This window comes from Phyllobates terribilis, unplaced genomic scaffold (genome assembly GCF_046119375.1).
Source record: "Phyllobates terribilis strain yellow unplaced genomic scaffold, ASM4611937v1 Scaffold_66__1_contigs__length_7565176, whole genome shotgun sequence".
NCBI classification, from domain to species: domain Eukaryota; kingdom Metazoa; phylum Chordata; class Amphibia; order Anura; family Dendrobatidae; genus Phyllobates; species Phyllobates terribilis.
The window spans coordinates 5958194-5984640 of record NW_027362826.1 but is presented as its reverse complement, the minus strand read 5'-3'; the positions used below and the strand labels follow the sequence as shown (position 1 = coordinate 5984640).

Here is a 26447-nt window from a genome sequence, read left to right as displayed (position 1 = left end):
TCAGGATCCTTGGGTGGCTCCGTAGTTTGAAACCAATTCTGGTTATCGCTTCTCGGCCTTTTGGCTAAGATCAAGTGTAGTATCTGTTCTTATCAGTTTAATATCTGATACGTCCCCTATCTGGGGACCATATATTAAATGGATTTTTAGAACAGGGAGATGGAAAAAGAGCTTGCTCTGTCCACTCCACGCATTGACCTGGTATTGCAGTATCTCCAGGACCGGTGAACCCCTTCTTTAATGCAGTTTCTAAAATCAGAAAGAATTGAATTCAATGTTTTTTGTTCATTTTGCTTGTTTGTCGGATTTTGGGATGGACTCTTTGGCTTTGCTTTTCTTCTCCTCATTGGATTTTTCATGTTCAAAGTTGCAGAAGCCAGATTACAAGCTCATTTTGGTTCAACTTCAGCAACTGTGCATTGCATTGCCATGTAATGTCATGCAATGCTATCTTTCTAGCTCTCCCTTTTTACTTCCTTTTGGATAAACAGACATATTAGGCAAGCATTTTGGAGCTTTCACCTAAATAACTACAGGTGGTGAGATAAGCTGCACAATATAATTGACCTTTCAGTATATTGTTGCACACACACCATCTATTTAGCAAATGCCCTTGTTATCAACAGCAGCCTTTTAAAATCACCTGAGCTAACAGGTATGTGCGCTGGTTACTCTGCTGCGCTTAAAATTTCTTTTTTGGTTTGCTACAATGCCTTTTCTGAAACGTTGTCTCCTTCTGCTGGAACACTGACTTCTTTCATTTAATGCCTGCAGACTATAAAAGAGAACCCAGCCCAAAAAGTTTGGTTGATTAGTCTGTGGCATTCTGTTAAACTGTTGCTTATGGCGGTCTCTGTGAGCTTCTCAGCGACATTCAGCCAGCCAGGTATCCTGCCTGCAGTAGATGGAATGTGGCAAAGGAACGCTGGCTGCGCGTGTCATAATAGGCTCTGAGCCTTTATATACCTGTGCACAGCAGCAGCCACCTTCAGTCTGCTGCTGGACAGCCAGCAGCAGCAGCAGGAGAGGTATGTAATCAGGAGCCCTCCTGCTAAGGGTAGACAGCTGCTCGTTCCACCCCACCCCCCGCCTTAATTGGTTCTCCTCCCTTCCAACGGTGTTGAGGCGGGTGGGAACAGCAGGGGGTGAAGGTGCTGTGTTTAAAGAGGTGGAGTTATGCAGATCTAAAACGCGTGGATTGCAGCAGCAGCAAGCCGAAAAGTGCAGGCATGTAAGGGATCTAGAGGTTGACAACATGTCTTCTTAACGGGAGTCCAGGAGCTCATCTCCACAAATGGACTTTTCAGGATCCTTGGGTGGCTCCGTAGTTTGAAACCAATTCTGGTTATCGCTTCTCGGCCTTTTGGCTAAGATCAAGTGTAGTATCTGTTCTTATCAGTTTAATATCTGATACGTCCCCTATCTGGGGACCATATATTAAATGGATTTTTAGAACAGGGAGATGGAAAAAGAGCTTGCTCTGTCCACTCCACGCATTGACCTGGTATTGCAGTATCTCCAGGACCGGTGCACCCCTTCTTTAATGCAGTTTCTAAAATCAGAAAGAATTGAATTCAATGTTTTTGGTTCATTTTGCTTGTTTGTCGGATTTTGGGATGGACTCTTTGGCTTTGCTTTTCTTCTCCTCATTGGATTTTTCATGTTCAAAGTTGCAGAAGCCAGATTACAAGCTCATTTTGGTTCAACTTCAGCAACTGTGCATTGCATTGCCATGTAATGTGATGCAATGCTATCTTTCTAGCTCTCCCTTTTTACTTCCTTTTGGATAAACAGACATATTAGGCAAGCATTTTGGAGCTTTCACCTAAATAACTACAGGTGGTGAGATAAGCTGCACAATATAATTGACCTTTCAGTATATTGTTGCACACACACCATCTATTTAGCAAATGCCCTTGTTATCAACAGCAGCCTTTTAAACTCACCTGAGCTAACAGGTATGTGCGCTGGTTACTCTGCTGCGCTTAAAATTTCTTTTTTGGTTTGCTACAATGCCTTTTCTGAAACGTTGTCTCCTTCTGCTGGAACACTGACTTCTTTCATTTAATGCCTGCAGACTATAAAAGAGAACCCAACCCAAAAAGTTTGGTTGATTAGTCTGTGGCATTCTGTTAAACTGTTGCTTATGGCGGTCTCTGTGAGCTTCTCAGCGACATTCAGCCAGCCAGGTATCCTGCCTGCAGTAGATGGAATGTGGCAATGGAACGCTGGCTGCGCGTGTCATAATAGGCTCTGAGCCTTTATATACCTGTGCACAGCAGCAGCCACCTTCAGTCTGCTGCTGGACAGCCAGCAGCAGCAGCAGCAGGAGAGGTATGTAATCAGGAGCCCTCCTGCTAAGGGTAGACAGCTGCTCGTTCCACCCCACCCCCCGCCTTAATTGGTTCTCCTCCCTTCCAACGGTGTTGAGGCGGGTGGGAACAGCAGGGGGTGAAGGTGCTGTGTTTAAAGAGGTGGAGTTATGCAGATCTAAAACGCGTGGATTGCAGCAGCAGCAAGCCGAAAAGTGCAGGCATGTAAGGGATCTAGAGGTTGACTTCTTAACGGGAGTCCAGGAGCTCATCTCCACAAATGGACTTTTCAGGATCCTTGGGTGGCTCCGTAGTTTGAAACCAATTCTGGTTATCGCTTCTCGGCCTTTTGGCTAAGATCAAGTGTAGTATCTTTTGAAAAGGCGGTTTTGGATGTTGGCCGCCCTAGTAGATTGATACATTATGCACACTGGGGTTTAGGCGCTTGTTAGTACGCCAGGTGGCTAATATAGTCATCTGGTGGAAAGCATGGCCCCCCAGGATCGACGCCATTGGGCCAGGGAAGATCGAAAGCCCGAAGTGTGAAGTGCCCCAGGAGTGGTGACCCTGGGGTGCCTTAACTCACTGGGATTGGGAACCCCACTTGAGTTTATGGCACATTTGCACAAGCACTTCAAATTTTCTTTCTTCGCACACACCCTTATTCCGGGCCTTCTGGCCTTAGGATGGGGAATTTTTCAATTCCCGGTCGAAGGTCCGGGCAGTATTATACTGTGAAACCTTCACTATTTATTTAATTTCTTTGTCACTGTGTGTCCACTTATTCACGTGTGTCACGTCCTACTAGGATTTTGTCGGGATGCGGTTCCCTTACGGGTTCCTCTCTTGGCAGGTCTAGGGGGGGAGTGTGAGGCCATCAGGTTCCGCTCCCCCCTGAACCCCCCTGGCTCTCCTCTTTCGGGAGGAGAGCGTTGTTGGCTCCCCTCTTCCGGGAGGGGAGCACAGTCTTTGGCTCCCAGTGCCTTGCTCGGGTGAGAACTCGGGCAGGTGCTGGGGGTAAGATTGGGTCGCCTCTGGCTTCGGCTGGAGGTGGCTTTTTGTCCCTGTTCCTCGCTGTGGCCTTTTGGCTCGGAGGGACGGGGAATGGTTTGGGGGACCCTTCTCCTTTTGGAGAGGGTTTCAAGAAGACCAGCATCCTAGTGCACTTTTTTTGTGGCACTTGTCACTTTTTTAAGCGCACTCGGGTTTTGTACACGAATTCGGGCTTTCGATAAAAAAAAAAAAATCTGTTCTTATCAGTTTAATATCTGATACGTCCCCTATCTGGGGACCATATATTAAATGGATTTTTAGAACAGGGAGATGGAAAAAGAGCTTGCTCTGTCCACTCCACGCATTGACCTGGTATTGCAGTATCTCCAGGACCGGTGCACCCCTTCTTTAATGCAGTTTCTAAAATCAGAAAGAATTGAATTCAATGTTTTTTGTTCATTTTGCTTGTTTGTCGGATTTTGGGATGGACTCTTTGGCTTTGCTTTTCTTCTCCTCATTGGATTTTTCATGTTCAAAGTTGCAGAAGCCAGATTACAAGCTCATTTTGGTTCAACTTCAGCAACTGTGCATTGCATTGCCATGTAATGTGATGCAATGCTATCTTTCTAGCTCTCCCTTTTTACTTCCTTTTGGATAAACAGACATATTAGGCAAGCATTTTGGAGCTTTCACCTAAATAACTACAGGTGGTGAGATAAGCTGCACAATATAATTGACCTTTCAGTATATTGTTGCACACACACCATCTATTTAGCAAATGCCCTTGTTATCAACAGCAGCCTTTTAAACTCACCTGAGCTAACAGGTATGTGCGCTGGTTACTCTGCTGCGCTTAAAATTTCTTTTTTGGTTTGCTACAATGCCTTTTCTGAAACGTTGTCTCCTTCTGCTGGAACACTGACTTCTTTCATTTAATGCCTGCAGACTATAAAAGAGAACCCAACCCAAAAAGTTTGGTTGATTAGTCTGTGGCATTCTGTTAAACTGTTGCTTATGGCGGTCTCTGTGAGCTTCTCAGCGACATTCAGCCAGCCAGGTATCCTGCCTGCAGTAGATGGAATGTGGCAATGGAACGCTGGCTGCGCGTGTCATAATAGGCTCTGAGCCTTTATATACCTGTGCACAGCAGCAGCCACCTTCAGTCTGCTGCTGGACAGCCAGCAGCAGCAGCAGCAGGAGAGGTATGTAATCAGGAGCCCTCCTGCTAAGGGTAGACAGCTGCTCGTTCCACCCCACCCCCCGCCTTAATTGGTTCTCCTCCCTTCCAACGGTGTTGAGGCGGGTGGGAACAGCAGGGGGTGAAGGTGCTGTGTTTAAAGAGGTGGAGTTATGCAGATCTAAAACGCGTGGATTGCAGCAGCAGCAAGCCGAAAAGTGCAGGCATGTAAGGGATCTAGAGGTTGACAACATGTCTTCTTAACGGGAGTCCAGGAGCTCATCTCCACAATGGACTTTTCAGGATCCTTGGGTGGCTCCGTAGTTTGAAACCAATTCTGGTTATCGCTTCTCGGCCTTTTGGCTAAGATCAAGTGTAGTATCTGTTCTTTTAAGAACACAAGAGCTACGATCTACACTTGACGAGAGCGATCGAACTCGGAAGGAGAAGAGCTTCGGAGCCCAGCTGACATCGGAGAACGAAGGCGGATATCGGTGGGAGGAAGAAGCTCTAAAGAATCCAGAAGAAGACGAAGACTCGGAGAAGAATCGGGCTGTCCTGTGGAATCTTCGAGGAAGAAAATCATCGAGACAAAGACCTTTCGGGGAATTTGTCCAGAACACGACGGGAGAAGAATCTGCATAGCTCCACCCATTCCGGGAAGAGTTCCAGATCCAGCTCCAAGAAGTAACTGCAGGAGGAAAGCCATGGCAAGCGCTGCGAGGAAGGCCGAAAAGAAGAGCCTGGAGCTGGGGACAGCCAGGAGGGCCCAGCCAGGAGCCGATTCTGACCCCAAGGACTCTGCCTCCACGACTGGCCAGCAGAAGGGACCCCAGAAGCCCCGCCACGAAGCTCCAGCCCTGGAGCCATGGATGCGGCAGACGGTGGCCCTGAAGCTGAAGGAAGTGGATGGGAGGGTGCCGGACATGTCCTCGGACGTGTTCTGCCAGAAGATGCTGCTGGATCGAGGCTTCTCCAGGTCGGACACCCTCAGCATCCAGACCTTCTTGACGGGGATCTTCTTCGTCACCTTCGCCACTGTGAACACCTGCAGGAGGTTCTGGGAAATGGTAAGCGCAAAAGGACCGGATAATTCTTTCTCTGCCTTTACAGGTAGCTGCCCTATCCAGAGGGATGAAAGGAGGATCACGGTCTCCATGCACAACCCGCACACCCCAGGCCAAGACATCTGTACCTTCCTGAGACGCTTCTGTTTGGTTGTGAAGGAACCCTCTCACATCCTGAATGGACTCGGCTTCTGGACAGGTAAGTGGTCGGTGACCGTTAGACTTCACAGGGACCTGGCGTACTCAGACGGACTTCGGCACCTGCCCCCGACATTCTCCCTGGGCAACTCCTACGGCCTCATCTATTACCCGGACATGCCGCGGAACTGCAGGAGATGCGGCAAGAACGGCCACGAGATGAAGGACTGCAAGGAGGATGCCTGCAGGATTTGTCGAGTGACGGGACACAGCTCGAAGGACTGCCCGAAGAAGACGTCCTGCAACCTGTGTGGGCTGGCGGCTCATCTGTACAAGGATTGCCCCAGGCGTGAGAGATCCTGGGCATCGGTGGTTGCGACGACCCCAGCTACGGAGGACAAGGCCCCGACGACCAGGCCTGTGAAGGTCAAGGACGCGACGACCAAGGCCCCAGCGGCCAAGGCCGAGACGACCAAGGCCAAAGCGGTCAAGGAGTCGGTGGCCAAAGCCCCAGCGACGGTCCCAGCAGCTCCGAAGCAGAAGAAAAAGTCAAAGGAGGGTAAGAGTTCTGTCACCCCTCTCTCGATCCCTCCCCCTGCCACCCCCGTCCAACCCCCCCCCACCCCGGCCACCCCTGCTGAGGATTCCACTTCCTCTTCCTCCTTCCCCTACTCCTCAGCAGGTGTCCTTTCCCCTGCCCCGGCAGCCACTCTCCCTCCCCAGACCATGGTAGCGGTGGAATTAACCTTTCCTCCACCCGCCGCTATCTATTCCGAGGAGGATTTTCCCCTTCTTGTCTCCCCAGTTCCAACCCGGGGAAAGAGGAAGGTGGAGGACAGCCCTGCTACTGAATCCTCCAAAAAGAAGATTCTGGATTTCGTAGGCGAAAAGGAGGATACCCTCCCTGAGCCAGAAGAGATGGAGCACATGGTTGAGACCCTGGTGGCCGAGCCAGAAGAGGAGGAACTGGTGGTCGCCGAGATCGAGGCCGCACTGCTTGACCAGATGGAGGAAGAGGGCCTGCTGGTGATCCCGTCACCAGCAGTCAACACCGACGAGGGACCACCCGACCGGAGTGGTAACTAAGGTGTATTGCCTGCGCTAACTTTTTCTTTTTTCCCTACATGATGGCTAATATTAACTTATTTTCCATTAATGTCAGGAGCATCAAGGACAAGTTCAGACGTCAGACTATTTATGCCTTCCTTACTTCCCAGTTGTGTGATGTTTATATGTTGCAGGAATGTTCCCTTCCCTCCTCTAGGTCCTTCAAACATCTGGCCAGGGAGTGGTCCCACGGTCCATCCTACTGGTCCGGTGGGGGTGACTGCAAGTCTGCGGGGGTCGCAATTCTGATCAGGGGGGGCGCATTCACGCTTGAGTCCGTCCAGGAGCTCATCTGCGGCAGGGCTCTTGTTGTAGATGGCAACTGGGCGGGAGAACCTGTCAGGTTCATCAACGTGTATGCGTCCCCACTGAAGAATGAGCGTTTGGAGCTTTTCCAGACCCTGCGGCTTCAGCTTGCCACCACCAGGACCTTAGTGATGGCCGGGGATTTCAACTGCCCCATCGAGGAGGACGGTCGTAGTTCTGGCACATCTGCCAAGTTGGACATCACGTCCAAGCTGCTCATCGAGATGGTAACCGAGGCCTCTCTTCAGGACGTGGTGGGCTCCATGGGGAGAGGCTCCACGAACTATTCGTGGAGCCGACCCGATGGCTCACTCCGCTCCAGGATTGACTTTGTGTTCACCTCTCGGGCAGTCAGGCAGAGTAGGCACTCGATGGTCTCCTGCTTCTTCTCCGACCACAGAGCCATTCACTTACAAGGTGTCCTCGGCGACGGTTTTCCGTCCGGCCCCGGCTCCTGGAAGCTGAATTGTGCTCTGCTGGCTCAGGATGAAGTCGTGGAGGAGCTGAGAGCAGCCTACGCAATGTGGCAGTCCTACAAGGGTAGCTTCCAAACAGTCTCTGATTGGTGGGAATATGTTAAACTTGAGTTTCGCTGTTTCTTTCAGGCCAAGGGTCGACAACAGGCGTGTGAGAAGAGGAGGGACTTCAGAGGGCTGCAGCGCGAGCTGCGGTCGCTGCAGGACCTTCTTCACTGCGGCTGGGACGTGAGGGAGGAGCTGGAGGAGACCAAGAAGAGCCTGAAAAGGCACTTTGAGGAGGAGTCCAAGCGAATCATCTTCCGTTCCAAAGTGGAGAATCTGGAGAAGGGTGAGAAATGTAACTCATTCTTTTTCAGGAAACTTCATGCCGGTCACACGCCCCTGAACGAGCTGCGAGACGAGAGCGTAAACATGCGACGTGGGAAGGAGGACGTGATGAGGGTCGTCAGCGACTTCTACAGCGAACTCTACTCCCACAAGACTACCGACCCCGACGCTGCTGATAAGTTCCTGTCAGGTATCACTAACCATCTTGATCCTGCAGGCACGGCAGCCTTGGACAAACCTCTGATGGTGGGCGAATTGCTCTCTGCCGCTAAATCCTTTAGGACCGGCAGGACCCCGGGCAGTGATGGTCTTCCAGCGGAGCTCTATGTAGCGCTGGGAGACCTCATCTGTCCGGACCTGTTGGACCTGTACGAGGAGATGGTGGTGGAGGGTAGAATGCCTCCATCTTTGAGGGAAGGAATGGTCACGATCCTGTACAAGCGGAAGGGAGAGAGGTGCGACCTGAGGAATTGGCGTCCCATCACTCTGCTCAACGTGGACTACAAGATCCTGGCCAAGACGATGGCGACACGACTTAAGACGGTCATCGGACGGATCATCCACCCGGACCAGACCTGCGGCATCCCTGGACGTCGCATCGCAGACAGCCTCGCTCTCGTGCGGGACACGGTCGAGTACATCAAGGTCCGCCGCGCACACGCGGCCCTGGTCTCCTTGGATCAGGAGAAGGCCTTCGACCGGGTTTCCCACGAGTTCATGGGCCGAGCTCTGCACCAGTTAGGTTTGGGTAACATGTTTTGTTCGTATGTCCGTCTGATGTATTTTGATATCCACAGCTCGGTGTTGGTGAACGGCTGGAAGACTGACCCCTTCCCTGTCCTCTCTGGGGTCAGACAAGGCTGCCCTCTATCACCTCTTCTTTTTGTTTGTGTTATAGAACTCTTCGCAGAGGCTATCCGGCAGAATGGAGAGATCAGAGGGATCACCGCACCGGGTCCGGGATGACACGAGGTCAAGTGCTCGCTCTACATGGACGACGTCACCGTCTTCTGCGCTGATCGTGGTTCAGTCGACGCCCTCGTCCAGACGTGTGAGAGGTTCGGCCGGGCTTCAGGGGCCAAAGTCAACTGCAGGAAGTCGGAAGCCATGCTCTTCGGGGATTGGCAGCCGGCCTCCTCCGCCCCCTTCCCCTTCAACATTCAACCGGATTTCCTCAAGGTGCTGGGAGTCTGGTTCGGGAAGGAAGGAGCGGCCCTCAAGTCCTGGCAAGAACGCTTGGCCAAGGTGAAGCAACGGATCGGACTCTGGAGCCTCAGACACCTCACTTGTGAGGGTAAGGCACTCATCCTGCGTAATGAGGTCCTGCCCGTCTTGCAGTACACGGCGCAGGCCTGGCCCCCACACGTCACTGTGTGCAGGGCCATTACCAGGACAGTGTTTCACTTTGTCTGGGGATCCAAGATGGACAGAGTCAGGCGGGCCGTCATGTACAAGGAGCCTCGCAAGGGTGGGAAGGGCGTTCCAGATATCCCCACCCTCCTGCGATCCTCTTTTGTGTGTGATTGTGTCCGCCGGACTTTGCAAGTCAAGAATGGCTCCGCGGGCAGGTCCATGTCTCGCTTCTTCCTGCTTCCTCTTTGGAGGCGACTCGGCTGGGACAAGTGGGACAGCTCCTTCCCCTACAACTGGACGACGCCATGGTTCTACGGAGACGTCGTTCGATTTGTGGGGGAGCATCAACTGGAGGGACTCAAGCCCGACTTGTGGAAGCCCAAAACTATCCACAAGCTAATCAGAGCCAAGGATGACGTGGAGAACATCACAGGACTTCACCAGGACACGCTGGAGACTGTGTGGACAAATGTGTCGTCTGACAGGCTGACCAACGGGCACAAGGACTTGTCGTGGATGGCGATTCAGGGCGGACTGCCCGTCCGGTCATTCATGCATGCCCGGAACCTGTGCAAGACCCGGTACTGCCCAAGGTGCCCCTTCGTGGAGGAAACATCTTTGCACACTTTTTGGGACTGCGGATTTGCACAGCGCCTATTGACTGCACTTGAGGACGACCTGAGGAACTCTGTCCCCAGGGCGAGCCTATCGCACCATTCTGTGCTTTACGGACTCTTCCCTGGGGTTCATACCGTCGGAGCCATCCAGGAGGCTTGGCGCCTTATGAACTGCTTCAAGGATGCCGTTTGGGTCGCCAGGAACCGGCTCATCTTGAGGAGGGAGAGGATGTCCATCCAGGACTGCCGCAGGCTGATCCACAGCCTGCTCAGAGACTATTCCATCATGGACGGTCCGGAGGACGAGGACGAGGACTAAACCCCTCCTCCCCCTCTCCCCTTATGTGTCTTGTCTTTCAATAAAGCTTCGGGCCTGTGATTTTCCCCTCCCCATCCCCTTTTTCCCAATCCCCATCCCTTATCACGGTTCGTCGTACTGTATTGATTGACATGCTTTTTCTTTCAGATTGAGTGTTTTGTGTAGCATAGGGGTGTGATGTGTCTAGTTAGTGCGTCGTATCCTCATGCTATGTAAATATGATGTAGAATTCTGTGTGTACTGGGCTGCGGCACTGTACACTGTCTGTTAACTTATTTTTTGTGCTAATAAAAGATATATTCAATCAAAAAATCTGTTCTTATCAGTTTAATATCTGATACGTCCCCTATCTGGGGACCATATATTAAATGGATTTTTAGAACAGGGAGATGGAAAAAGAGCTTGCTCTGTCCACTCCACGCATTGACCTGGTATTGCAGTATCTCCAGGACCGGTGCACCCCTTCTTTAATGCAGTTTCTAAAATCAGAAAGAATTGAATTCAATGTTTTTTGTTCATTTTGCTTGTTTGTCGGATTTTGGGATGGACTCTTTGGCTTTGCTTTTCTTCTCCTCATTGGATTTTTCATGTTCAAAGTTGCAGAAGCCAGATTACAAGCTCATTTTGGTTCAACTTCAGCAACTGTGCATTGCATTGCCATGTAATGTGATGCAATGCTATCTTTCTAGCTCTCCCTTTTTACTTCCTTTTGGATAAACAGACATATTAGGCAAGCATTTTGGAGCTTTCACCTAAATAACTACAGGTGGTGAGATAAGCTGCACAATATAATTGACCTTTCAGTATATTGTTGCACACACACCATCTATTTAGCAAATGCCCTTGTTATCAACAGCAGCCTTTTAAACTCACCTGAGCTAACAGGTATGTGCGCTGGTTACTCTGCTGCGCTTAAAATTTCTTTTTGGTTTGCTACAATGCCTTTTCTGAAACGTTGTCTCCTTCTGCTGGAACACTGACTTCTTTCATTTAATGCCTGCAGACTATAAAAGAGAACCCAACCCAAAAAGTTTGGTTGATTAGTCTGTGGCATTCTGTTAAACTGTTGCTTATGGCGGTCTCTGTGAGCTTCTCAGCGACATTCAGCCAGCCAGGTATCCTGCCTGCAGTAGATGGAATGTGGCAATGGAACGCTGGCTGCGCGTGTCATAATAGGCTCTGAGCCTTTATATACCTGTGCACAGCAGCAGCCACCTTCAGTCTGCTGCTGGACAGCCAGCAGCAGCAGCAGCAGGAGAGGTATGTAATCAGGAGCCCTCCTGCTAAGGGTAGACAGCTGCTCGTTCCACCCCAACCCCCGCCTTAATTGGTTCTCCTCCCTTCCAACGGTGTTGAGGCGGGTGGGAACAGCAGGGGGTGAAGGTGCTGTGTTTAAAGAGGTGGAGTTATGCAGATCTAAAACGCGTGGATTGCAGCAGCAGCAAGCCGAAAAGTGCAGGCATGTAAGGGATCTAGAGGTTGACAACATGTCTTCTTAACGGGAGTCCAGGAGCTCATCTCCACAAATGGACTTTTCAGGATCCTTGGGTGGCTCCGTAGTTTGAAACCAATTCTGGTTATCGCTTCTCGGCCTTTTGGCTAAGATCAAGTGTAGTATCTGTTCTTATCAGTTTAATATCTGATACGTCCCCTATCTGGGGACCATATATTAAATGGATTTTTAGAACAGGGAGATGGAAAAAGAGCTTGCTCTGTCCACTCCACGCATTGACCTGGTATTGCAGTATCTCCAGGACCGGTGCACCCCTTCTTTAATGCAGTTTCTAAAATCAGAAAGAATTGAATTCAATGTTTTTTGTTCATTTTGCTTGTTTGTTGGATTTTGGGATGGACTCTTTGGCTTTGCTTTTCTTCTCCTCATTGGATTTTTCATGTTCAAAGTTGCAGAAGCCAGATTACAAGCTCATTTTGGTTCAACTTCAGCAACTGTGCATTGCATTGCCATGTAATGTGATGCAATGCTATCTTTCTAGCTCTCCCTTTTTACTTCCTTTTGGATAAACAGACATATTAGGCAAGCATTTTGGAGCTTTCACCTAAATAACTACAGGTGGTGAGATAAGCTGCACAATATAATTGACCTTTCAGTATATTGTTGCACACACACCATCTATTTAGCAAATGCCCTTGTTATCAACAGCAGCCTTTTAAACTCACCTGAGCTAACAGGTATGTGCGCTGGTTACTCTGCTGCGCTTAAAATTTCTTTTTTGGTTTGCTACAATGCCTTTTCTGAAACGTTGTCTCCTTCTGCTGGAACACTGACTTCTTTCATTTAATGCCTGCAGACTATAAAAGAGAACCCAACCCAAAAAGTTTGGTTGAATAGTCTGTTGCATTCTGTTAAACTGTTGCTTATGGCGGTCTCTGTGAGCTTCTCAGCGACATTCAGCCAGCCAGGTATCCTGCCTGCAGTAGATGGAATGTGGCAATGGAACGCTGGCTGCGCGTGTCATAATAGGCTCTGAGCCTTTATATACCTGTGCACAGCAGCAGCCACCTTCAGTCTGCTGCTGGACAGCCAGCAGCAGCAGCAGCAGGAGAGGTATGTAATCAGGAACCCTCCTGCTAAGGGTAGACAGCTGCTCGTTCCACCCCACCCCCCGCCTTAATTGGTTCTCCTCCCTTCCAACGGTGTTGAGGCGGGTGGGAACAGCAGGGGGTGAAGGTGCTGTGTTTAAAGAGGTGGAGTTATGCAGATCTAAAACGCGTGGATTGCAGCAGCAGCAAGCCGAAAAGTGCAGGCATGTAAGGGATCTAGAGGTTGACAACATGTCTTCTTAACGGGAGTCCAGGAGCTCATCTCCACAAATGGACTTTTCAGGATCCTTGGGTGGCTCCGTAGTTTGAAACCAATTCTGGTTATCGCTTCTCGGCCTTTTGGCTAAGATCAAGTGTAGTATCTGTTCTTATCAGTTTAATATCTGATACGTCCCCTATCTGGGGACCATATATTAAATGGATTTTTAGAACAGGGAGATGGAAAAAGAGCTTGCTCTGTCCACTCCACGCATTGACCTGGTATTGCAGTATCTCCAGGACCGGTGCACCCCTTCTTTAATGCAGTTTCTAAAATCAGAAAGAATTGAATTCAATGTTTTTTCTTCATTTTGCTTGTTTGTCGGATTTTGGGATGGACTCTTTGGCTTTGCTTTTCTTCTCCTCATTGGATTTTTCATGTTCAAAGTTGCAGAAGCCAGATTACAAGCTCATTTTGGTTCAACTTCAGCAACTGTGCATTGCATTGCCATGTAATGTGATGCAATGCTATCTTTCTAGCTCTCCCTTTTTACTTCCTTTTGGATAAACAGACATATTAGGCAAGCATTTTGGAGCTTTCACCTAAATAACTACAGGTGGTGAGATAAGCTGCACAATATAATTGACCTTTCAGTATATTGTTGCACACACACCATCTATTTAGCAAATGCCCTTGTTATCAACAGCAGCCTTTTAAACTCACCTGAGCTAACAGGTATGTGCGCTGGTTACTCTGCTGCGCTTAAAATTTCTTTTTTGGTTTGCTACAATGCCTTTTCTGAAACGTTGTCTCCTTCTGCTGGAACACTGACTTCTTTCATTTAATGCCTGCAGACTATAAAAGAGAACCCAACCCAAAAAGTTTGGTTGATTAGTCTGTGGCATTCTGTTAAACTGTTGCTTATGGCGGTCTCTGTGAGCTTCTCAGCGACATTCAGCCAGCCAGGTATCCTGCCTGCAGTAGATGGAATGTGGCAATGGAACGCTGGCTGCGCGTGTCATAATAGGCTCTGAGCCTTTATATACCTGTGCACAGCAGCAGCCACCTTCAGTCTGCTGCTGGACAGCCAGCAGCAGCAGCAGCAGGAGAGGTATGTAATCAGGAGCCCTCCTGCTAAGGGTAGACAGCTGCTCGTTCCACCCCACCCCCCGCCTTAATTGGTTCTCCTCCCTTCCAACGGTGTTGAGGCGGGTGGGAACAGCAGGGGGTGAAGGTGCTGTGTTTAAAGAGGTGGAGTTATGCAGATCTAAAACGCGTGGATTGCAGCAGCAGCAAGCCGAAAAGTGCAGGCATGTAAGGGATCTAGAGGTTGACAACATGTCTTCTTAACGGGAGTCCAGGAGCTCATCTCCACAAATGGACTTTTCAGGATCCTTGGGTGGCTCCGTAGTTTGAAACCAATTCTGGTTATCGCTTCTCGGCCTTTTGGCTAAGATCAAGTGTAGTATCTGTTCTTATCAGTTTAATATCTGATACGTCCCCTATCTGGGGACCATATATTAAATGGATTTTTAGAACAGGGAGATGGAAAAAGAGCTTGCTCTGTCCACTCCACGCATTGACCTGGTATTGCAGTATCTCCAGGACCGGTGCACCCCTTCTTTAATGCAGTTTCTAAAATCAGAAAGAATTGAATTCAATGTTTTTTGTTCATTTTGCTTGTTTGTCGGATTTTGGGATGGACTCTTTGGCTTTGCTTTTCTTCTCCTCATTGGATTTTTCATGTTCAAAGTTGCAGAAGCCAGATTACAAGCTCATTTTGGTTCAACTTCAGCAACTGTGCATTGCATTGCCATGTAATGTGATGCAATGCTATCTTTCTAGCTCTCCCTTTTTACTTCCTTTTGGATAAACAGACATATTAGGCAAGCATTTTGGAGCTTTCACCTAAATAACTACAGGTGGTGAGATAAGCTGCACAATATAATTGACCTTTCAGTATATCGTTGCACACACACCATCTATTTAGCAAATGCCCTTGTTATCAACAGCAGCCTTTTAAACTCACCTGAGCTAACAGGTATGTGCGCTGGTTACTCTGCTGCGCTTAAAATTTCTTTTTTGGTTTGCTACAATGCCTTTTCTGAAACGTTGTCTCCTTCTGCTGGAACACTGACTTCTTTCATTTAATGCCTGCAGACTATAAAAGAGAACCCAACCCAAAAAGTTTGGTTGATTAGTCTGTGGCATTCTGTTAAACTGTTGCTTATGGCGGTCTCTGTGAGCTTCTCAGCGACATTCAGCCAGCCAGGTATCCTGCCTGCAGTAGATGGAATGTGGCAATGGAACGCTGGCTGCGCGTGTCATAATAGGCTCTGAGCCTTTATATACCTGTGCACAGCAGCAGCCACCTTCAGTCTGCTGCTGGACAGCCAGCAGCAGCAGCAGCAGGAGAGGTATGTAATCAGGAGCCCTCCTGCTAAGGGTAGACAGCTGCTCGTTCCACCCCACCCCCCGCCTTAATTGGTTCTCCTCCCTTCCAACGGTGTTGAGGCGGGTGGGAACAGCAGGGGGTGAAGGTGCTGTGTTTAAAGAGGTGGAGTTATGCAGATCTAAAACGCGTGGATTGCAGCAGCAGCAAGCCGAAAAGTGCAGGCATGTAAGGGATCTAGAGGTTGACAACATGTCTTCTTAACGGGAGTCCAGGAGCTCATCTCCACAAATGGACTTTTCAGGATCCTTGGGTGGCTCCGTAGTTTGAAACCAATTCTGGTTATCGCTTCTCGGCCTTTTGGCTAAGATCAAGTGTAGTATCTGTTCTTATCAGTTTAATATCTGATACGTCCCCTATCTGGGGACCATATATTAAATGGATTTTTAGAACAGGGAGATGGAAAAAGAGCTTGCTCTGTCCACTCCACGCATTGACCTGGTATTGCAGTATCTCCAGGACCGGTGCACCCCTTCTTTAATGCAGTTTCTAAAATCAGAAAGAATTGAATTCAATGTTTTTTCTTCATTTTGCTTGTTTGTCGGATTTTGGGATGGACTCTTTGGCTTTGCTTTTCTTCTCCTCATTGGATTTTTCATGTTCAAAGTTGCAGAAGCCAGATTACAAGCTCATTTTGGTTCAACTTCAGCAACTGTGCATTGCATTGCCATGTAATGTGATGCAATGCTATCTTTCTAGCTCTCCCTTTTTACTTCCTTTTGGATAAACAGACATATTAGGCAAGCATTTTGGAGCTTTCACCTAAATAACTACAGGTGGTGAGATAAGCTGCACAATATAATTGACCTTTCAGTATATCGTTGCACACACACCATCTATTTAGCAAATGCCCTTGTTATCAACAGCAGCCTTTTAAACTCACCTGAGCTAACAGGTATGTGCGCTGGTTACTCTGCTGCGCTTAAAATTTCTTTTTTGGTTTGCTACAATGCCTTTTCTGAAACGTTGTCTCCTTCTGCTGGAACACTGACTTCTTTCATTTAATGCCTGCAGACTATAAAAGAGAACCCAACCCAAAAAGTTTGGTTGATTAGTCTGTGGCATTCTGTTAAACTGTTGCTTATGGCGGTCTCTGTGAGCTTCTCAGCGACATTCAGCCAGCCAGGTATCCTGCCTGCAGTAGATGGAATGTGGCAATGGAACGCTGGCTGCGCGTGTCATAATAGGCTCTGAGCCTTTATATACCTGTGCACAGCAGCAGCCACCTTCAGTCTGCTGCTGGACAGCCAGCAGCAGCAGCAGCAGGAGAGGTATGTAATCAGGAGCCCTCCTGCTAAGGGTAGACAGCTGCTCGTTCCACCCCACCCCCCGCCTTAATTGGTTCTCCTCCCTTCCAACGGTGTTGAGGCGGGTGGGAACAGCAGGGGGTGAAGGTGCTGTGTTTAAAGAGGTGGAGTTATGCAGATCTAAAACGCGTGGATTGCAGCAGCAGCAAGCCGAAAAGTGCAGGCATGTAAGGGATCTAGAGGTTGACAACATGTCTTCTTAACGGGAGTCCAGGAGCTCATCTCCACAAATGGACTTTTCAGGATCCTTGGGTGGCTCCGTAGTTTGAAATCAATTCTGGTTATCGCTTCTCGGCCTTTTGGCTAAGATCAAGTGTAGTATCTGTTCTTATCAGTTTAATATCTGATACGTCCCCTATCTGGGGACCATATATTAAATGGATTTTTAGAACAGGGAGATGGAAAAAGAGCTTGCTCTGTCCACTCCACGCATTGACCTGGTATTGCAGTATCTCCAGGACCGGTGCACCCCTTCTTTAATGCAGTTTCTAAAATCAGAAAGAATTGAATTCAATGTTTTTTGTTCATTTTGCTTGTTTGTCGGATTTTGGGATGGACTCTTTGGCTTTGCTTTTCTTCTCCTCATTGGATTTTTCATGTTCAAAGTTGCAGAAGCCAGATTACAAGCTCATTTTGGTTCAACTTCAGCAACTGTGCATTGCATTGCCATGTAATGTGATGCAATGCTATCTTTCTAGCTCTCCCTTTTTACTTCCTTTTGGATAAACAGACATATTAGGCAAGCATTTTGGAGCTTTCACCTAAATAACTACAGGTGGTGAGATAAGCTGCACAATATAATTGACCTTTCAGTATATCGTTGCACACACACCATCTATTTAGCAAATGCCCTTGTTATCAACAGCAGCCTTTTAAACTCACCTGAGCTAACAGGTATGTGCGCTGGTTACTCTGCTGCGCTTAAAATTTCTTTTTTGGTTTGCTACAATGCCTTTTCTGAAACGTTGTCTCCTTCTGCTGGAACACTGACTTCTTTCATTTAATGCCTGCAGACTATAAAAGAGAACCCAACCCAAAAAGTTTGGTTGATTAGTCTGTGGCATTCTGTTAAACTGTTGCTTATGGCGGTCTCTGTGAGCTTCTCAGCGACATTCAGCCAGCCAGGTATCCTGCCTGCAGTAGATGGAATGTGGCAATGGAACGCTGGCTGCGCGTGTCATAATAGGCTCTGAGCCTTTATATACCTGTGCACAGCAGCAGCCACCTTCAGTCTGCTGCTGGACAGCCAGCAGCAGCAGCAGCAGGAGAGGTATGTAATCAGGAGCCCTCCTGCTAAGGGTAGACAGCTGCTCGTTCCACCCCACCCCCCGCCTTAATTGGTTCTCCTCCCTTCCAACGGTGTTGAGGCGGGTGGGAACAGCAGGGGGTGAAGGTGCTGTGTTTAAAGAGGTGGAGTTATGCAGATCTAAAACGCGTGGATTGCAGCAGCAGCAAGCCGAAAAGTGCAGGCATGTAAGGGATCTAGAGGTTGACAACATGTCTTCTTAACGGGAGTCCAGGAGCTCATCTCCACAAATGGACTTTTCAGGATCCTTGGGTGGCTCCGTAGTTTGAAACCAATTCTGGTTATCGCTTCTCGGCCTTTTGGCTAAGATCAAGTGTAGTATCTGTTCTTATCAGTTTAATATCTGATACGTCCCCTATCTGGGGACCATATATTAAATGGATTTTTAGAACAGGGAGATGGAAAAAGAGCTTGCTCTGTCCACTCCACGCATTGACCTGGTATTGCAGTATCTCCAGGACCGGTGCACCCCTTCTTTAATGCAGTTTCTAAAATCAGAAAGAATTGAATTCAATGTTTTTTGTTCATTTTGCTTGTTTGTCGGATTTTGGGATGGACTCTTTGGCTTTGCTTTTCTTCTCCTCATTGGATTTTTCATGTTCAAAGTTGCAGAAGCCAGATTACAAGCTCATTTTGGTTCAACTTCAGCAACTGTGCATTGCATTGCCATGTAATGTGATGCAATGCTATCTTTCTAGCTCTCCCTTTTTACTTCCTTTTGGATAAACAGACATATTAGGCAAGCATTTTGGAGCTTTCACCTAAATAACTACAGGTGGTGAGATAAGCTGCACAATATAATTGACCTTTCAGTATATTGTTGCACACACACCATCTATTTAGCAAATGCCCTTGTTATCAACAGCAGCCTTTTAAACTCACCTGAGCTAACAGGTATGTGCGCTGGTTACTCTGCTGCGCTTAAAATTTCTTTTTTGGTTTGCTACAATGCCTTTTCTGAAACGTTGTCTCCTTCTGCTGGAACACTGACTTCTTTCATTTAATGCCTGCAGACTATAAAAGAGAACCCAACCCAAAAAGTTTGGTTGATTAGTCTGTGGCATTCTGTTAAACTGTTGCTTATGGCGGTCTCTGTGAGCTTCTCAGCGACATTCAGCCAGCCAGGTATCCTGCCTGCAGTAGATGGAATGTGGCAATGGAACGCTGGCTGCGCGTGTCATAATAGGCTCTGAGCCTTTATATACCTGTGCACAGCAGCAGCCACCTTCAGTCTGCTGCTGGACAGCCAGCAGCAGCAGCAGCAGGAGAGGTATGTAATCAGGAGCCCTCCTGCTAAGGGTAGACAGCTGCTCGTTCCACCCCACCCCCCGCCTTAATTGGTTCTCCTCCCTTCCAACGGTGTTGAGGCGGGTGGGAACAGCAGGGGGTGAAGGTGCTGTGTTTAAAGAGGTGGAGTTATGCAGATCTAAAACGCGTGGATTGCAGCAGCAGCAAGCCGAAAAGTGCAGGCATGTAAGGGATCTAGAGGTTGACAACATGTCTTCTTAACGGGAGTCCAGGAGCTCATCTCCACAAATGGACTTTTCAGGATCCTTGGGTGGCTCCGTAGTTTGAAACCAATTCTGGTTATCGCTTCTCGGCCTTTTGGCTAAGATCAAGTGTAGTATCTGTTCTTATCAGTTTAATATCTGATACGTCCCCTATCTGGGGACCATATATTAAATGGATTTTTAGAACAGGGAGATGGAATAAGAGCTTGCTCTGTCCACTCCACGCATTGACCTGGTATTGCAGTATCTCCAGGACCGGTGCACCCCTTCTTTAATGCAGTTTCTAAAATCAGAAAGAATTGAATTCAATGTTTTTTGTTCATTTTGCTTGTTTGTCGGATTTTGGGATGGACTCTTTGGCTTTGCTTTTCTTCTCCTCATTGGATTTTTCATGTTCAAAGTTGCAGAAGCCAGATTACAAGCTCATTTTGGTTCAACTTCAGCAACTGTGCATTGCATTGCCATGTAATGTGATGCAATGCTATCTTTCTAGCTCTCCCTTTTTACTTCCTTTTGGATAAACAGACATATTAGGCAAGCATTTTGGAGCTTTCACCTAAATAACTACAGGTGGTGAGATAAGCTGCACAATATAATTGACCTTTCAGTATATTGTTGCACACACACCATCTATTTAGCAAATGCCCTTGTTATCAACAGCAGCCTTTTAAACTCACCTGAGCTAACAGGTATGTGCGCTGGTTACTCTGCTGCGCTTAAAATTTCTTTTTTGGTTTGCTACAATGCCTTTTCTGAAACGTTGTCTCCTTCTGCTGGAACACTGACTTCTTTCATTTAATGCCTGCAGACTATAAAAGAGAACCCAACCCAAAAAGTTTGGTTGATTAGTCTGTGGCATTCTGTTAAACTGTTGCTTATGGCGGTCTCTGTGAGCTTCTCAGCGACATTCAGCCAGCCAGGTATCCTGCCTGCAGTAGATGGAATGTGGCAATGGAACGCTGGCTGCGCGTGTCATAATAGGCTCTGAGCCTTTATATACCTGTGCACAGCAGCAGCCACCTTCAGTCTGCTGCTGGACAGCCAGCAGCAGCAGGAGAGGTATGTAATCAGGAGCCCTCCTGCTAAGGGTAGACAGCTGCTCGTTCCACCCCACCCCCCGCCTTAATTGGTTCTCCTCCCTTCCAACGGTGTTGAGGCGGGTGGGAACAGCAGGGGGTGAAGGTGCTGTGTTTAAAGAGGTGGAGTTATGCAGATCTAAAACGCGTGGATTGCAGCAGCAGCAAGCCGAAAAGTGCAGGCATGTAAGGGATCTAGAGGTTGACAACATGTCTTCTTAACGGGAGTCCAGGAGCTCATCTCCACAAATGGACTTTTCAGGATCCTTGGGTGGCTCCGTAGTTTGAAACCAATTCTGGTTATCGCTTCTCGGCCTTTTGGCTAAGATCAAGTGTAGTATCTTTCGAAAAGGCGGTTTTGGATGTTTGCCGCCCTAGTAGATTGATACATTATGCACACTGGGGTTTAGGCGCTTGTTAGTACGCCAGGTGGCTAATATAGTCATCTGGTGGAAAGCATGGCCCCCCAGGATCGACGCCATTGGGCCGGGGAAGATCGAAAGCCCGAAGTGTGAAGTGCCCCAGGAGTGGTGACCCTGGGGTGCCTTAACTCACTGGGATTGGGAACCCCACTTGAGTTTATGGCACATTTGCACTAGCACTTCAATATTTCTTTCTTCACACACACCCTTATTCCGGGCCTTCTGGCCTTAGGATGGGGAATTTTTCAATTCCCGGTCGAAGGTCCGGGCAGTATTATACTGTGAAACCTTCACTATTTATTTAATTTTTTTTTATCACTGTGTGTCCACTTTTTCACGTGTGTCCACGTCCTTACTAGGATTTTGTCGGGATGCGGTTCCCTTACGGGTTCCTCTCTTGGCAGGTCTAGGGGGGGAGTGTGTGGCCATCAGGTTCCGCTCCCCCCTGAACCCCCCTGGCTCTCCTCTTTCGGGAGGAGAGCGTTGTTGGCTCCCCTCTTCCGGGAGGGGAGCACAGTCTTTGGCTCCCAGTGCCTTGCTCGGGTGAGAACTCGGGCAGGTATTGAGGGTAAGATTGGGTCGCCTCTGGCTCCGGCTGGAGGTGGCTATTTGTCCCTGTGCCTCGCTGTGGCCTTCTGGCTCGGAGGGACGGGGAATGGTTTGGGGGACCCTTCTCCTTTTGGAGAGGGTTTCAAGAAGACCAGCATCCTAGTGCACTTTTTTTTTGTGGCACTTGTCACTTTTTTAAGCGCACTCGGGTTTTGTACACGAATTCGGGCTTTCGATAAAAAAAAAAAAAAATCTGTTCTTATCAGTTTAATATCTGATACGTCCCCTATCTGGGGACCATATATTAAATGGATTTTTAGAACAGGGAGATGGAAAAAGAGCTTGCTCTGTCCACTCCACGCATTGACCTGGTATTGCAGTATCTCCAGGACCGGTGCACCCCTTCTTTAATGCAGTTTCTAAAATCAGAAAGAATTGAATTCAATGTTTTTTGTTCATTTTGCTTGTTTGTCGGATTTTGGGATGGACTCTTTGGCTTTGCTTTTCTTCTCCTCATTGGATTTTTCATGTTCAAAGTTGCAGAAGCCAGATTACAAGCTCATTTTGGTTCAACTTCAGCAACTGTGCATTGCATTGCCATGTAATGTGATGCAATGCTATCTTTCTAGCTCTCCCTTTTTACTTCCTTTTGGATAAACAGACATATTAGGCAAGCATTTTGGAGCTTTCACCTAAATAACTACAGGTGGTGAGATAAGCTGCACAATATAATTGACCTTTCAGTATATTGTTGCACACACACCATCTATTTAGCAAATGCCCTTGTTATCAACAGCAGCCTTTTAAACTCACCTGAGCTAACAGGTATGTGCGCTGGTTACTCTGCTGCGCTTAAAATTTCTTTTTTGGTTTGCTACAATGCCTTTTCTGAAACGTTGTCTCCTTCTGCTGGAACACTGACTTCTTTCATTTAATGCCTGCAGACTATAAAAGAGAACCCAACCCAAAAAGTTTGGTTGATTAGTCTGTGGCATTCTGTTAAACTGTTGCTTATGGCGGTCTCTGTGAGCTTCTCAGCGACATTCAGCCAGCCAGTGTCACACTGTCACAGAATACTGGAGGTAGGGGGCCTAAGCTGACCCTAAGCTGGGGCCCTGACTAATCCCTCAACCTGGAGGTACTGTTAAAGGTACAGAGGTCCAGGCCGCCAGCGTAACCCCTACCTCCTGAGGATCCCTGCACCTCAGTAATCTAGTCCTGAGAAGGACCCCGATCACAACAATTGGGAACCAGAAATAATATGCCCACACACAGTATTTAGACGAACGAGACAGTACAAGGGAAAAACCAAAACCACCTTGCATACAACTTCTACACAACTACAACAGAGGGAACACCAACGGGAAAGGAGATAAATGATAAAGCGAGGAAAGGGAAAAAACACTTCCAAATACACTTATCTCAGCAACTCCAAACACCACGATCCGCTCTGTAAGTCTGAATGAAAAGCTTTCACCGACACCTCCCAAACAGACCTGCAGGAATATGAAGGAGTCTCACTAAAGAAGCATTGATTGCAGCTGGGCGAGGCTGGACCTCAGCTAGCCCAGAGAGAGAGAATTAACTCCTTCACTGCCGAAAAAACACAAAGCACCAACAAGTCAGCTGCGAGAAGTCAGGCTGTGTACTCGTGACGATCTTCGTGGCAACACACCCGTGACAGTACCCCCCCTTCTACGAGGGGCCTCCGGACCCTCAGGGCCAGGTTTATTCGGGTGAGTCGTGTGGAAGGCCCGAACTAATCGGTCTGCGTTAATATCCGACGCAGGAACCCACATCCTCTCCTCAGGACCATACCCCTTCCAATGAACCAAGTACTGAAGGGACCGGCGATTAAAGCGTGAATCAATGACCCTCGATACCTGGAACTCCAAGTTACCATTGACAACCACAGGAGGGGGAGGTAAAAGTGACGGTACCACCGGCGCCACATACCTCTTAAGCAATGATCTGTGAAACACGTTGTGAATTTTAAACGTAGGGGGGAGGTCAAGACGGAATGCCACCGGATTAATAATAGAACTGATTCTGTACGGCCCGATGAACCTGGGACCCAGTTTCCAGGAGGGAACCTTAAGTTTAATATTCCTGGTAGACAACCATACCTGATCGTTCACACTTAGGTCCGGACCAGACACTCTCCTCCTATCAGCCATACGTTTGTATCGGTTCCCCATAGTATTCAGATTCTTCAGCACCCCTCTCCATACTGAAGCGAGAGATGAGGAAAATCGTTCCTCCTCCGGAACCCCCGAAGAGCCCCCCCTACTGAAAGTACAAAACTGGGGGTGAAAACCATATGCCCCAAAAAACGGGGACTTACCAGTGGACTCGCTCCGCCTATTATTGAGAGCAAACTCTGCCAGAGGTAGGAAAGAAGCCCAGTCCTCCTGGTTCTCTGACACAAAACACCGAAGATATGTCTCCAAGCTCTGGTTCATACGTTCCGTCTGACCATTGGTCTGAGGATGAAAAGCCGACGAGAATGACAAATGCATCCCCCGCCGTGCACAAAACGCCTTCCAGAACTTGGACACAAACTGAGACCCCCGATCAGACACCAAATGTCACACTGTCACAGAATACTGGAGGTAGGGGGCCTAAGCTGACCCTAAGCTGGGGCCCTGACTAATCCCTCAACCTGGAGGTACTGTTAAAGGTACAGAGGTCCAGGCCGCCAGCGTAACCCCTACCTCCTGAGGATCCCTGCACCTCAGTAATCTAGTCCTGAGAAGGACCCCGATCACAACAATTGGGAACCAGAAATAATATGCCCACACACAGTATTTAGACGAACGAGACAGTACAAGGGAAAAACCAAAACCACCTTGCATACAACTTCTACACAACTACAACAGAGGGAACACCAACGGGAAAGGAGATAAATGATAAAGCGAGGAAAGGGAAAAAACACTTCCAAATACACTTATCTCAGCAACTCCAAACACCACGATCCGCTCTGTAAGTCTGAATGAAAAGCTTTCACCGACACCTCCCAAACAGACCTGCAGGAATATGAAGGAGTCTCACTAAAGAAGCATTGATTGCAGCTGGGCGAGGCTGGACCTCAGCTAGCCCAGAGAGAGAGAATTAACTCCTTCACTGCCGAAAAAACACAAAGCACCAACAAGTCAGCTGCGAGAAGTCAGGCTGTGTACTCGTGACGATCTTCGTGGCAACACACCCGTGACAGCCAGGTATCCTGCCTGCAGTAGATGGAATGTGGCAATGGAACGCTGGCTGCGCGTGTTATAATAGGCTCTGAGCCTTTATATACCTGTGCACAGCAGCAGCCACCTTCAGTCTGCTGCTGGACAGCCAGCAGCAGCAGCAGCAGGAGAGGTATGTAATCAGGAGCCCTCCTGCTAAGGGTAGACAGCTGCTCGTTCCACCCCACCCCCCGCCTTAATTGGTTCTCCTCCCTTCCAACGGTGTTGAGGCGGGTGGGAACAGCAGGGGGTGAAGGTGCTGTGTTTAAAGAGGTGGAGTTATGCAGATCTAAAACGCGTGGATTGCAGCAGCAGCAAGCCGAAAAGTGCAGGCATGTAAGGGATCTAGAGGTTGACAACATGTCTTCTTAACGGGAGTCCAGGAGCTCATCTCCACAAATGGACTTTTCAGGATCCTTGGGTGGCTCCGTAGTTTGAAACCAATTCTGGTTATCGCTTCTCGGCCTTTTGGCTAAGATCAAGTGTAGTATCTGTTCTTATCAGTTTAATATCTGATACGTCCCCTATCTGGGGACCATATATTAAATGGATTTTTAGAACAGGGAGATGGAAAAAGAGCTTGCTCTGTCCACTCCACGCATTGACCTGGTATTGCAGTATCTCCAGGACCGGTGCACCCCTTCTTTAATGCAGTTTCTAAAATCAGAAAGAATTTAATTCAATGTTTTTTGTTCATTTTGCTTGTTTGTCGGATTTTGGGATGGACTCTTTGGCTTTGCTTTTCTTCTCCTCATTGGATTTTTCATGTTCAAAGTTGCAGAAGCCAGATTACAAGCTCATTTTGGTTCAACTTCAGCAACTGTGCATTGCATTGCCATGTAATGTGATGCAATGCTATCTTTCTAGCTCTCCCTTTTTACTTCCTTTTGGATAAACAGACATATTAGGCAAGCATTTTGGAGCTTTCACCTAAATAACTACAGGTGGTGAGATAAGCTGCACAATATAATTGACCTTTCAGTATATTGTTGCACACACACCATCTATTTAGCAAATGCCCTTGTTATCAACAGCAGCCTTTTAAACTCACCTGAGCTAACAGGTATGTGCGCTGGTTACTCTGCTGCGCTTAAAATTTCTTTTTTGGTTTGCTTCAATGCCTTTTCTGAAACGTTGTCTCCTTCTGCTGGAACACTGACTTCTTTCATTTAATGCCTGCAGACTATAAAAGAGAACCCAACCCAAAAAGTTTGGTTGATTAGTCTGTGGCATTCTGTTAAACTGTTGCTTATGGCGGTCTCTGTGAGCTTCTCAGCGACATTCAGCCAGCCAGGTATCCTGCCTGCAGTAGATGGAATGTGGCAATGGAACGCTGGCTGCGCGTGTCATAATAGGCTCTGAGCCTTTATATACCTGTGCACAGCAGCAGCCACCTTCAGTCTGCTGCTGGACAGCCAGCAGCAGCAGCAGCAGGAGAGGTATGTAATCAGGAGCCCTCCTGCTAAGGGTAGACAGCTGCTCGTTCCACCCCACCCCCCGCCTTAATTGGTTCTCCTCCCTTCCAACGGTGTTGAGGCGGGTGGGAACAGCAGGGGGTGAAGGTGCTGTGTTTAAAGAGGTGGAGTTATGCAGATCTAAAACGCGTGGATTGCAGCAGCAGCAAGCCGAAAAGTGCAG

At 48.2% G+C, this 26447-nt stretch overlaps 13 non-coding genes and 3 pseudogenes across 13 annotated transcripts; all 16 read left to right on the top strand.

The window, feature by feature from the left end:
* Nucleotides 1–44: 44 nt before the first annotated feature.
* LOC141194288 (U2 spliceosomal RNA) lies at nucleotides 45–235 on the top strand. The gene has a single exon (XR_012267074.1). It is a non-coding gene; the product is annotated as a U2 spliceosomal RNA (small nuclear RNA).
* Nucleotides 236–1347: 1112 nt separating this feature from the next.
* LOC141193845 (U2 spliceosomal RNA) lies at nucleotides 1348–1538 on the top strand. The gene has a single exon (XR_012266651.1). It is a non-coding gene; the product is annotated as a U2 spliceosomal RNA (small nuclear RNA).
* Nucleotides 1539–2645: 1107 nt separating this feature from the next.
* On the top strand, nucleotides 2646–2737 carry LOC141193768 (U2 spliceosomal RNA; annotated as a pseudogene).
* Nucleotides 2738–3526: 789 nt separating this feature from the next.
* LOC141193652 (U2 spliceosomal RNA) lies at nucleotides 3527–3711 on the top strand. Its single transcript, XR_012266546.1, has one exon. It is a non-coding gene; the product is annotated as a U2 spliceosomal RNA (small nuclear RNA).
* Nucleotides 3712–4825: 1114 nt separating this feature from the next.
* Nucleotides 4826–4903, top strand: LOC141193738 (U2 spliceosomal RNA; annotated as a pseudogene).
* Nucleotides 4904–10467: 5564 nt separating this feature from the next.
* Nucleotides 10468–10660, top strand: LOC141193619 (U2 spliceosomal RNA). The gene has a single exon (XR_012266523.1). It is a non-coding gene; the product is annotated as a U2 spliceosomal RNA (small nuclear RNA).
* Nucleotides 10661–11774: 1114 nt separating this feature from the next.
* LOC141193844 (U2 spliceosomal RNA) lies at nucleotides 11775–11965 on the top strand. The gene has a single exon (XR_012266650.1). It is a non-coding gene; the product is annotated as a U2 spliceosomal RNA (small nuclear RNA).
* A 1115-nt stretch (nucleotides 11966–13080) lies between these two features.
* On the top strand, nucleotides 13081–13271 carry LOC141193843 (U2 spliceosomal RNA). Its single transcript, XR_012266649.1, has one exon. It is a non-coding gene; the product is annotated as a U2 spliceosomal RNA (small nuclear RNA).
* A 1115-nt stretch (nucleotides 13272–14386) lies between these two features.
* On the top strand, nucleotides 14387–14577 carry LOC141193842 (U2 spliceosomal RNA). Its single transcript, XR_012266648.1, has one exon. It is a non-coding gene; the product is annotated as a U2 spliceosomal RNA (small nuclear RNA).
* Nucleotides 14578–15692: 1115 nt separating this feature from the next.
* Nucleotides 15693–15883, top strand: LOC141193841 (U2 spliceosomal RNA). Its single transcript, XR_012266647.1, has one exon. It is a non-coding gene; the product is annotated as a U2 spliceosomal RNA (small nuclear RNA).
* Nucleotides 15884–16998: 1115 nt separating this feature from the next.
* Nucleotides 16999–17189, top strand: LOC141193839 (U2 spliceosomal RNA). Its single transcript, XR_012266645.1, has one exon. It is a non-coding gene; the product is annotated as a U2 spliceosomal RNA (small nuclear RNA).
* A 1115-nt stretch (nucleotides 17190–18304) lies between these two features.
* Nucleotides 18305–18495, top strand: LOC141193837 (U2 spliceosomal RNA). Its single transcript, XR_012266644.1, has one exon. It is a non-coding gene; the product is annotated as a U2 spliceosomal RNA (small nuclear RNA).
* Nucleotides 18496–19610: 1115 nt separating this feature from the next.
* On the top strand, nucleotides 19611–19801 carry LOC141193828 (U2 spliceosomal RNA). The gene has a single exon (XR_012266635.1). It is a non-coding gene; the product is annotated as a U2 spliceosomal RNA (small nuclear RNA).
* A 1109-nt stretch (nucleotides 19802–20910) lies between these two features.
* On the top strand, nucleotides 20911–21002 carry LOC141193781 (U2 spliceosomal RNA; annotated as a pseudogene).
* Nucleotides 21003–21797: 795 nt separating this feature from the next.
* On the top strand, nucleotides 21798–21984 carry LOC141193692 (U2 spliceosomal RNA). The gene has a single exon (XR_012266578.1). It is a non-coding gene; the product is annotated as a U2 spliceosomal RNA (small nuclear RNA).
* A 3277-nt stretch (nucleotides 21985–25261) lies between these two features.
* LOC141193836 (U2 spliceosomal RNA) lies at nucleotides 25262–25452 on the top strand. The gene has a single exon (XR_012266643.1). It is a non-coding gene; the product is annotated as a U2 spliceosomal RNA (small nuclear RNA).
* Nucleotides 25453–26447: the final 995 nt, after the last annotated feature.